General features: G+C 42.8%; 1 protein-coding gene across 8 annotated transcripts in view; it reads right to left on the bottom strand.

Annotated features, from left to right (window-relative positions):
• LOC100746960 (ankyrin repeat domain-containing protein 50) overlaps nt 1-9,809 on the bottom strand; it is a 218,934-nt gene that overhangs the window by 97,268 nt on the left and 111,857 nt on the right. For all 8 annotated transcript variants that reach the window (XM_012381497.3, XM_012381500.3, XM_012381502.3 and 5 more), the window contains one exon: nt 7,836-7,914. The gene's annotated coding sequence lies outside the window, so the exon portion shown is untranslated. The remainder of the gene's footprint in view (nt 1-7,835; nt 7,915-9,809) is intronic.

Consider the following 9,809-nt stretch of genomic DNA (forward strand, 5'->3'; position numbering starts at 1 on the left):
TGCACGGGGGGCATCCGATTTTAAATCAATTTCGCCACGTAATTGCACAGAAGCCGCGGATGGTTTGATTACGGAAGGAAAAGGCGATGGAAATTATCTCGGCGGGCTCCTCGTTCGGCTTTGAACGGATACTCGTGTACAAACGCACGAGCACACGTGTACAAAGGCACGAGCACACGTGTACACGTTACGTAGGGACGATTTCAATTTGGAACCCTTTCGCCGGCTCCTACTTGCCAGGTTCATTTGCGTTACGTTCGCAACCTACGCTCCAACACAACGGTAACCAGCCGCTGCTTACCTTATCCTTTCATTAAATTGGAAAGCCCCGGTGGATAGGCTCTTCCGGGGCTTTCCAATTTAGCCAAATAATCTTTGAATATCGCGCCATGATCCGCTGGACTTTGCAGGGCAATCGTTTTGCTATTTGTTTGCTCGTCGAGTAAGTAGACGTTCGATAGAAAAATACGCATTGTAGGTAACGTTACAAATACCAGGTTTCACGTTCATTTCCGTTGTGTCAAGTTTCAGCGTCAAGTCGTACGAAAGTGATAGCAAAAATCATTAGAAAAGAAGAAATATCAAGTAACTGAAGAGTAGCGGGGAGAAAAACGAAAGAAAAAAGAACAATAAAGTAGACAGAAAAATTGGATATGGATAAGGGTAGATAGAAATAGAATAGGAAAAGTGATAAATTAAAAATGCGAGATTAATACCTACAGAGAGAGAAAAAGAGAGAGAGACGTGTAACCAATCGTTGGACAATAAATTATTGCTATTACTCTACGGAAATTAATAAACTTGGACTTAATCTATTAACCGGTACGTAGGTGTTGTAACAAATACAGTAGCTTTTTCCTGCGTGTTCATCGTTCGCAAGTATCGAGACAACATGGACTTCGTATTAAAATTCTTCTGTTTAATTATAAAGCGATATTAAGATCGCAGGGAAACGTACTTGTCAGATTTCTCTTCCGCGATATTCGCGTTAAAAGAACCTGAATATCTCGTAAAAGGGAAAAGAATCGAGAATCACATCGACCCTGACGAAATTAAATTGGATCCAACAAATTAAATTCGATACACGCTGCTTTCTTCGTCCTCTTCTTATTTTCCGTGTGGCGAAAATCCGCCATTAGGATCGAAATTGCGGTCGCCTCTCACATTGCTGCGATGCACCATCCTCGCGTGCACGTGTTCTATGCACGTCGGATGCACCGCTGCCAAAGAAGGCGTGAAAGCGGCGCTTGGGCGCGTAGATTTTGCACCAGGTACGGGCTCCATCGTGGCGCACACAACGCACGTGCGTGTCGGTGAACGGAGAATCGACGATAAATTAGCATTATCGATACGGCCGTGTAATACGCGGCGTATCGTGAACGAAAAACCAGTCGAAACCTGCTACATTTAGACGTGAACGCGAAATTACGACCAGTTGGTTGACTGTCGAGGAAATTCAATGGGGACACTGTGTCCATATTTGTCTTCTAATCTGGACAACTTATTTTACGATCGTCGAATAGTTTCCTGATCGCTAATTAGAATAAATTACAGCGTCGTTTTGCTAGCTCAACGTTCCTTACGTGCAACTGTATATGCGTAAAGTTGCGATCGTTTAAGCCTGCTTTCCTCAAATTCGAATTCTTCAATGAACGAACAAATTTTATGAGAATTGAACTAGCTTTAAATTAAAATTTCCTAGTCTTTAATTTCGTTGGTCGTAAAACGGTCACTCGCCCTTTCCTTCTCGCATGTAATACGACGACCAATTATATTATTTATTCATATGGCTAACACATTTTGCTTTAGGTACAAATGCAACCTGAAAGAACATATCTCGATATATAATAAAAATACGAATCGTAATCGTAAAACGTTAGTCGTGCGAAAGTGAAAGCGAATGTAAAGCGTTTTTGATGTACCTTAATTTCTCAAACGTGGGCAACGATTTGGAGAAGAAGTGTAGCCGGTGTGAGAGCGAGTTGCTGTGCGTACATATACGATTAATGCAACTATCACAAGCGTAGTTGGTCATGTGCATAGATGCGTGGAACAAGGGAAATCTCGCAAGCGTCCTCGAAGGAGCATCGAGCTTTAATACGTGGAGAATTCCCGAGCAGCCTACATAGTCGTTTACAATTTCGAAGGCGAACGTAGCAGCATCGACAACGAGTCTATTCCCATTCCAATGCAAACAGTCCGAGATCCGCTTTTGCGGATCGCAGTTGTGGCAAGTGGTCGAAATAGATTTAACAATTTCATAGGCAATAAAACGCAGAAATCTACGTTGCTTTTTCTCGATCGAATTAGCATACAGTATTTGTATAATATCCTCGTGTTATTACATAGAATATATTTCGTTTATATTACAAAATTGTAAATGAGTCTTCGTATCGTGTAGAAATGTGCAAAAAAGTACACAGAATGCATATAATATTCAAAACTATTAGAAGAAGGTATTGCTTACAATTTTTAGGAAATAGACGAAAGAAATTTCTATTTAATTATATCGATCGAGGTCAAGACGTTAAAACCCTCAAACCGTAAAACGACCGTGTGTCTACCCTCCATTATCGTTGATTTTCGATCGAATTCCCGACTTTATGCAGCGGCGACAGGGAACAGACGTACCGCACCGGGGAAACGCTTTCCTTAATTAATCCCGGCACGGTCAGGTGCAAACCAGGAAGTCGTGGAAGTATACACAACTTTCCTTGCTCTCGCCGAGGGAGATTCATAGTTTGCGAATACGTACACGCGTGCATGTAGTCACGTAAAACATACGTGAGACGCGGGAGGAAGAGATCTGGCTCGCAGATACGTGCGAGCGCCTCTGCAGGATTCCCCGTTGCGAGCGGCGCATCCTCACGCGCATGCGTACGCGCACGCGCACGTGGTTCCGCGCCGCGTCGCGTACGCGCGCATTTTCGAATGGAAAGGAGCCAGAGTTGGGCAAAAATTCGAACGACGACTAACCAATAGTTTTATTCCTTTCCACCGATAATGTTATTTATTCGTAAAGCAAATGAAGGGAATTCGATGAATATAAATTACACAATTTGTAACCACCGATAAACCGCGGATGTTTATTCAACTTCAACTCCGTTGATAAAACGTTTTTACTATCCACTAAAACGCAGGATGCCCTTCGCAATTTTCAAACGGTAGAAAATGGACAAAAATTGTATGAAGTAAAATTCGATGGTTTCGAACGATACGTGAAAGTTTCGATTATTTTGATCTTAAGCTTTGGAACCATCGAACAAAACAATCGAATAGAACGTCAATCCGACTCGGCAGCCTGTCCTTCGGGATCTTTTCATACGACTCGCCGATCAAATTAAACGACTTTCGGTCAGATCTGTCGTTTTGAGCATTCGTTTAAATCGCCTCGACGTAAATGGAGGCCGTAGGGTCTGAAATGCACAGTTTCAGATCTGCCCTGAGGAAATAGACTGCAACGTACGCGCAAAGTGCGAATACGATCGCAGCCAAAAACCAATATCACGGCATCTCGCGGTCGCGAAAGTTGGAAATACGAAATTTCGTGGTTATATTCGGCTGAATCCTCGGCTCCTTCGAAATCTCACAGCTCCGATCTGCTCGTTTGCCGAAGAATCCAATTGTAAGTTCATTACCACGCACCAGCCATCGATCTAAATACTTATATTGCACCTGTCAAGACGCGAGCAGATCTTTTTCGCCCAAAAGACGCTATCGTTCGGGCGATCGTTGGAGAAAAGATAAACGCAATTAACGCGAGTCACCTTTGTAGCGGAGCGTGTCGACAGTGGAACGTACATAAATTGAACAACGGCAAAGGCGCGCGCGTCCTAAGCCGTGCACACAGTTGGGAAACCGGTTCCCGGTGGCATTTAGTGGCCACGTCGAGAGAGCCTGTGTACCGCATACGGTCGTGGAATCGGTTAAGTTACAACAAATTAACAGGTCGTTTATCGACTTCTTTCCCGTCGGCGAGGCCCATGCTGGCGCACCGTGGAAATAATTGAACTAAAAGCCGCAATTAATGGCCTGGTACCCTTGTAGACAATAAAGTAGCCGATCGTAAATAAATTGGCTCGCGCGAGTTACACGCCGGCTACCCAAACATTTTTCCTATGTTCCTTCTCGTACGTACACGTTCTACTTCGTTTATCGTTGGCCAATTGCTAACATCGATCGATATTTTCCAACGTGACTCACCTTTTCGGTCGATACTTTCTTCGATTCCGGTAGGATATCGTAACGAACGCGAATGCGATTACGTATTCTCGGATGACAAAGATCTTCTTTTAAAATCTTCTTGAGATCGCGAGTAAATATTATCAGGCTCGCAAAATCTCTTTGGCAGCGAGAAATAATCAATTCGAACTTACAGCGGTTATGCATCCTATCAAGGGAATGACGATTATGTTCGTACTCTCTTCCTATCGTAGCTTCAGGGTTGGAGTTAAAGCGATCGAGACACGAAACTCGAATCGAAGAAATCGAAATGAAAATTCAGATGTTTGCAAATGCACCGTTCCAAATCTATGCAGAAATCTCTACGAGAGTAAAATCTACGAATCTCGTTTCGACCACGCAGTACCTGCCTAATATTAATCGATTTATTTCTGAAGAGAAATTAGGGTAAGTTTGCAGAGTACCTGAGTCATCGACGTTTCTCACGATCTTCCAAATTTTATGATAAACACCAAAATCTGATCCAGCTCTAAGAAATGTATTCCTCGAGTAAATAATCGAGGAACCTGGCGATCTTTTAATTTTCTAACAGTATCCATCCAAAATAGAAGGCAAATCGATCACCTCCATTTTTCATCGATTTCTCCGTATCTCGTTACATAAACAAGACGTGAGAAAGCGATACGAAACCGGGAAGACGATAATCTCGTAATTCGCTGAAACAAAACAGCACGTTTTTCACGTCGACGCAAACCTTTGGCGCAGTTTCACGCGACACTAAAAAATCAGCGTAATTCTCGTCATCGGCGGCGCGCATCAGCCAAGTGCATTGCAAAACGAACACACTCGCGCCTACGAGACGGCATTCGCCCATCGCGTGGTGGTACGTGATCGCCTGAAACTATCGTAAGGTCGTCGTTTACCTCTCGTTAGCGGCGCGCATGCAAGAGAAAGTGACATTTACCACCCAAGCTCTATTATATCTCTCCGCGTGTTTTTCTTTTTCTCTCTCTTTTTTCCCCCCTTTATTTTTCATACGGACCCGGTGAATTAAAATTCTTTGAGAAGTAGCGTTCCAAGTTTCGCGCGGGTTACATCCTTTTCAACCGGTGGGACTCGAGACCGTTTCTCTTAATATCCCTTTCAGGGACAGGGGTGCATGAAAAAGACGTTGAATACGCTGAAAATAACCGTCGTGCAGCCGCTTTCAGACCGCCCTGTTAACGAGCCCCGCTGCCAGCGATATTCCAACATTCCCATGCACACGTGTCGATACGACTAAAAACGAACCTCACGACGACGACGACGACGACTGTATCTGCAAGAGTGGCGTTATCGCCGGCCAGAATTCATATCGTTCGCGTTCCCATGCGTATCGCGAAACGTATTCTTGGCGTTTGGTAATTTTAATTTCACCCATTACATTAGCGATAGATAATTCTATCGAAACGTTGGTATAGAAATTTCAATGGTCTTACATGAATGAATGGTCTCATGGTTGTTACAACGTTACTACGATGATTTTCTAACGACTACGGCTACGGCTAGGTTTATGCAAATTTATTTTACGAGTATAATTAACTCTACGCCGATATAATGGGTCGCCGAGTTCCACGCTTTTCATTGTTTAGTTTCTCTGAAACGAAGGTGTCAGACTACGTGGCTCTCGCCACTTGCGAAGCTACGCGACTGCTAAAATACCGTTTGCTTTCGTTCAGTTCGGTTCTGAATACCACGAGGTGAGAAAGTGAACACTGTGCCCTCAGCGATTCGTATCATCGTCCAGTCAAGTCCTTGGGCAAGCAAATGCCAACGTTGGAAAAATTGTACGCTGTAAATTGTTCGTCTCGTATGTCTCGTAACTTTCTTACGATTTTAGTAAAGTAGCTTTTACGATCTTTCAGCTCATTCTTATAAATCGTTACATTTATTATCTTTGAATATAACGTCTCAAAATAATTCCCAATAGTAAATTACACACTCAGAAATTTCGCAAATTCAGATCTCGAAATAATTATACTTTGACAAAGGTTGGCAAATTTCTTTATATTCAAGTGAAATCCTGCAATAACTTCGATATTCGTTTATTACGAAGCTACCTATCAACAAACAAATTCCCATTTTTCCATAAAATTATCTGAGACGTCCATTTTTATTGCAAGAATGTTTAGACGTTTGACTAAAATGTCGCTAATAATTAAACGGTAAACTAGGAACTATAACAAGTAGCTCGGAATTTTTCCAGATTTTCTTAAGATCCAAAAAACGGTAAGAAATCGCGCGTTACGTGAACCGCGTTGATGAAAAACCATATAGTCGGCCGAGGATTAAAAAGATCGAATCTAGGTAAATTATCGTCTCGCTTTTTAAATGTTAAAACGAGTACTACAATCGTGTAACGCTTGACGTGTTTTTGCCGATTACGATGCAACTTACGTCTTCAAATTTTTGAGAATTCTGGAGAAACGCACGAAGATCCACAAACTCAACGTCGACGTTTCGACTCGGCCGCGACTTTACGCTGGAACTGGGACGGTATCGTCACGGAACGTATTCAGAAGGTAAAGAGTATTCAGAAATAGACAAACAAATCTGATAGGATTTTCCTGTTTTTCTGTTTCGCTCATAGAGCGGAAGACAGAAGGCAGACACGGCGGAAGCTTCCTTTCGTTCGCCAGTAAAAAACTCGAACTGTATACGGAATTTAGAGGTTTCGGTCAGTTGCGGATTAGATCCTCCCTTTTTCCTCTTTCTACGTCCTCTTTCTTGTCTTACGTTCGATCACTTCGACAACGTGTTGCTAAATTGACTCGTATATTTTAGTAAGGCGCGTATTTCAGCGATCCACGCGTTGTTAGCAGAAACACGTGGCTCTTTATTTGCGTTGTATAGCGCATTTAAACACTCTGCTCACGTCGCCTTACGTAACTCTAAAAATCAATTGCGCGATCCCGTGTGAACTGGTCTGTTCCCTTCTCGATTCGCCGAGTGTAATTTTATTTTACGTTCTGTTGTGCTACGTTACTCTGCGCTCGCTGTAACTAAGAGTCACATATCGATAAATAAACGACGATAATAATAATAAAATGGAACGAAATGGCCGTGTATTTACGAGCGAAAGTACACGTGTAAGTAGCTTTATCTATGAACGTCAGAGGATTTTCCCGTAACAGCGTCGACGCATCCCATCGGTCGGTTTCCCACGTTTTCACCGAGATCCCATAACACGGATGTAATTCCCCGGCTTTTCTCGGCTTCTTGCCGTGGCGAGCAACCAGCATTTTACACCGTTCACGGAACAGAAACCGAAATTTCATCTACCGAGGAAATTCCATCCGAGAGAATATGCAAATACTCCGTGTTCCTCGGTCTTATGGGATTTCGTTCGATTTCTTTTACCTTAATAAGCCTCCATCATTTCTTCCGCTCGATTTCTTTTACCTCGCTAATTTCGTTCGCGTAATCTTTCCGCTCCGTTTCTTTTATTTTTCCTAATTCCGCTTACCAATTTCCGCATTCGATCTCTTCCTCTAACTTAGGTACGTTCCACGATTATCGTCGGTATCATCGGTAAAAGACGCGTTACGCATCGTGGACGAGGGTTTAACATTAGCATAAATAAATAAATAAGCCGAAATTACTCGATAGCTTACCCGTGCTTTACGAATGCGAGTAGAGCTTTTCAGAAATATCGGCGATCTTCTTTCACTGTCACGCGCGCCAGTTTCATTTCTGAAACAGAAATAAATTGATCGATTAATCTTATCGATTACTAACATAATCGTGGATTTTCATTATTGCTCGTATCTTTCTAACGGCAAGAGGGTAACGCGAAGAGAAATTTTTCCACGCGGGGTTGAAACGTATCGATTAGATAATTGCGAATTTCGTTGCCGAGGAACAACGGGTCGCATGGATTATTATAATTGTAGATTTTGTTTGTTCTAGCAATTTTCTTAGCTCACCGACCAACTCTGAATAGCAGCTTTTATCGTTTAGATTTGAATAGGCCGATAGGTGGCCTTTTTAGAATTCTCTTGCACGTGCCCCGAGCGACGAAAAAATTAGTCTCGTTTGCTCGCGAAATTACTAGCACGATAATTCGCCCCGCACAGGGAAACAGTTATTTCGACTGAAAAATCAGCGGGAAAACTCGAGAAGAACCGGCCAACAAAGGCAGCGGATAATACGAGCGGAAGAAATGGTACGCATTTTGTTCTGGAGAAGACTTGTTATTAACTTCGCTTCGTTTGTTGCTGCTTTAGAACAGAAGACGCGAGATAGGAGGACGGTAAATGGATCGAAATGTCGTCGGTGAAACGGAAAACTCGCAGAAGGTGTAATTTTTCTCGCCCATTCGTTTCATATTCAAAATTGTGCTCGTTGCGAATTTTCGTTCAATCTAAATCCGATATCTAAAATTCGAACTGAAGTTCAAATTGAAATTCAACTTCGGATTCAGATTCGGATCTTCGAACTGAAATTCAAATTGTCGAGTTGAAAATTAGATTGGAAATTCGAATTGCAAAGCACAGATCTATGCGTCGAAGTGGAAATTCAAGTTTCAAATTCGCGTGCAAATTTTCAAGATCGCGTCAAGAAATGCGCGAACTTGAATCCCAGTTTTAAATTCACCTTCAAACTTTCCACGTCGCATCCGAATTGCCAAATGCCACGTGTACGTAGACCGACGAACTTCGAATTCAAATCGAAGTATCCAAATAGAATTTCGAGTCTTTGGATTTGTATTTTAATCTACGAACTCGAAATACGCAAACTCGAACGCAGAACGCTTTCTGGGGGGAAAATCTCCCAGGGTTACCGCTTCGAGTACGCGTTGCAATTAAACTGATGTTTTTTATCTTTTTTTTTTTTTTTTCGTAGCCACGACACACAGATCAGAATAGAATATATTTTTACCGATCGTTTTGTCGGGCGGGCGCGATCGTGGTCGCACGTGTGCGTTCTGCGTTGCAAGCTGCACTTGTTTTGCTTGACGCAATGCGGCTACAGTCGTGGTACAGTTGGGAACGTGTAAACCACGGCAGAGGATTCTCGTTTTATCGTTCTGCCCGCTAGTCGAGGTACGTTCAACCATCGAAAATGATATAGCCTTTGTTTGGTGGAACGATCATCGGTTCTGCCAACGCACCGAATCAACCAAACACGGTCCAACGCACGTTGACTCTTTTTGCTGCGAAATTTTAACACGCCGCCGATCGTCACGCGCACATTTCATGGAAATAACAGCATTTAATAAATTGGTCGCCTTAACTCTGGAAATGTTCTATTCTCGCAAAGAGAATTTCGCTTGGCGATCTTTATTTCTCCACGTTTTACATCCGTTGAAGCGAAAGTTTAATCAGCAACGATACGTTCGGGTTTACGTTCGATTCTACAAAAATTTCGCCGATACGCTGAACCTTCAGACGTTACACGGGCAAGCTGAGGTTATTTTAAGGAACACGGAGGCTCGTTTCGCGCGATGGTTGTCAGAAAAGACGGGAATATCGTCGTTTCGAAGCCCTTCGCGAGATTATTCCGTTTATTATCGTTTCCGATTCCAACAAAATTTACGGAAAATCACGAGATCGCGATAAAACACGCTACGACACGTTCGATCCGTT

The sequence above is a fragment of the Bombus impatiens genome, unplaced genomic scaffold (genome assembly GCF_000188095.3).
Source record: "Bombus impatiens unplaced genomic scaffold, BIMP_2.2 scf_0133, whole genome shotgun sequence".
Lineage (NCBI taxonomy): Eukaryota > Metazoa > Arthropoda > Insecta > Hymenoptera > Apidae > Bombus > Bombus impatiens.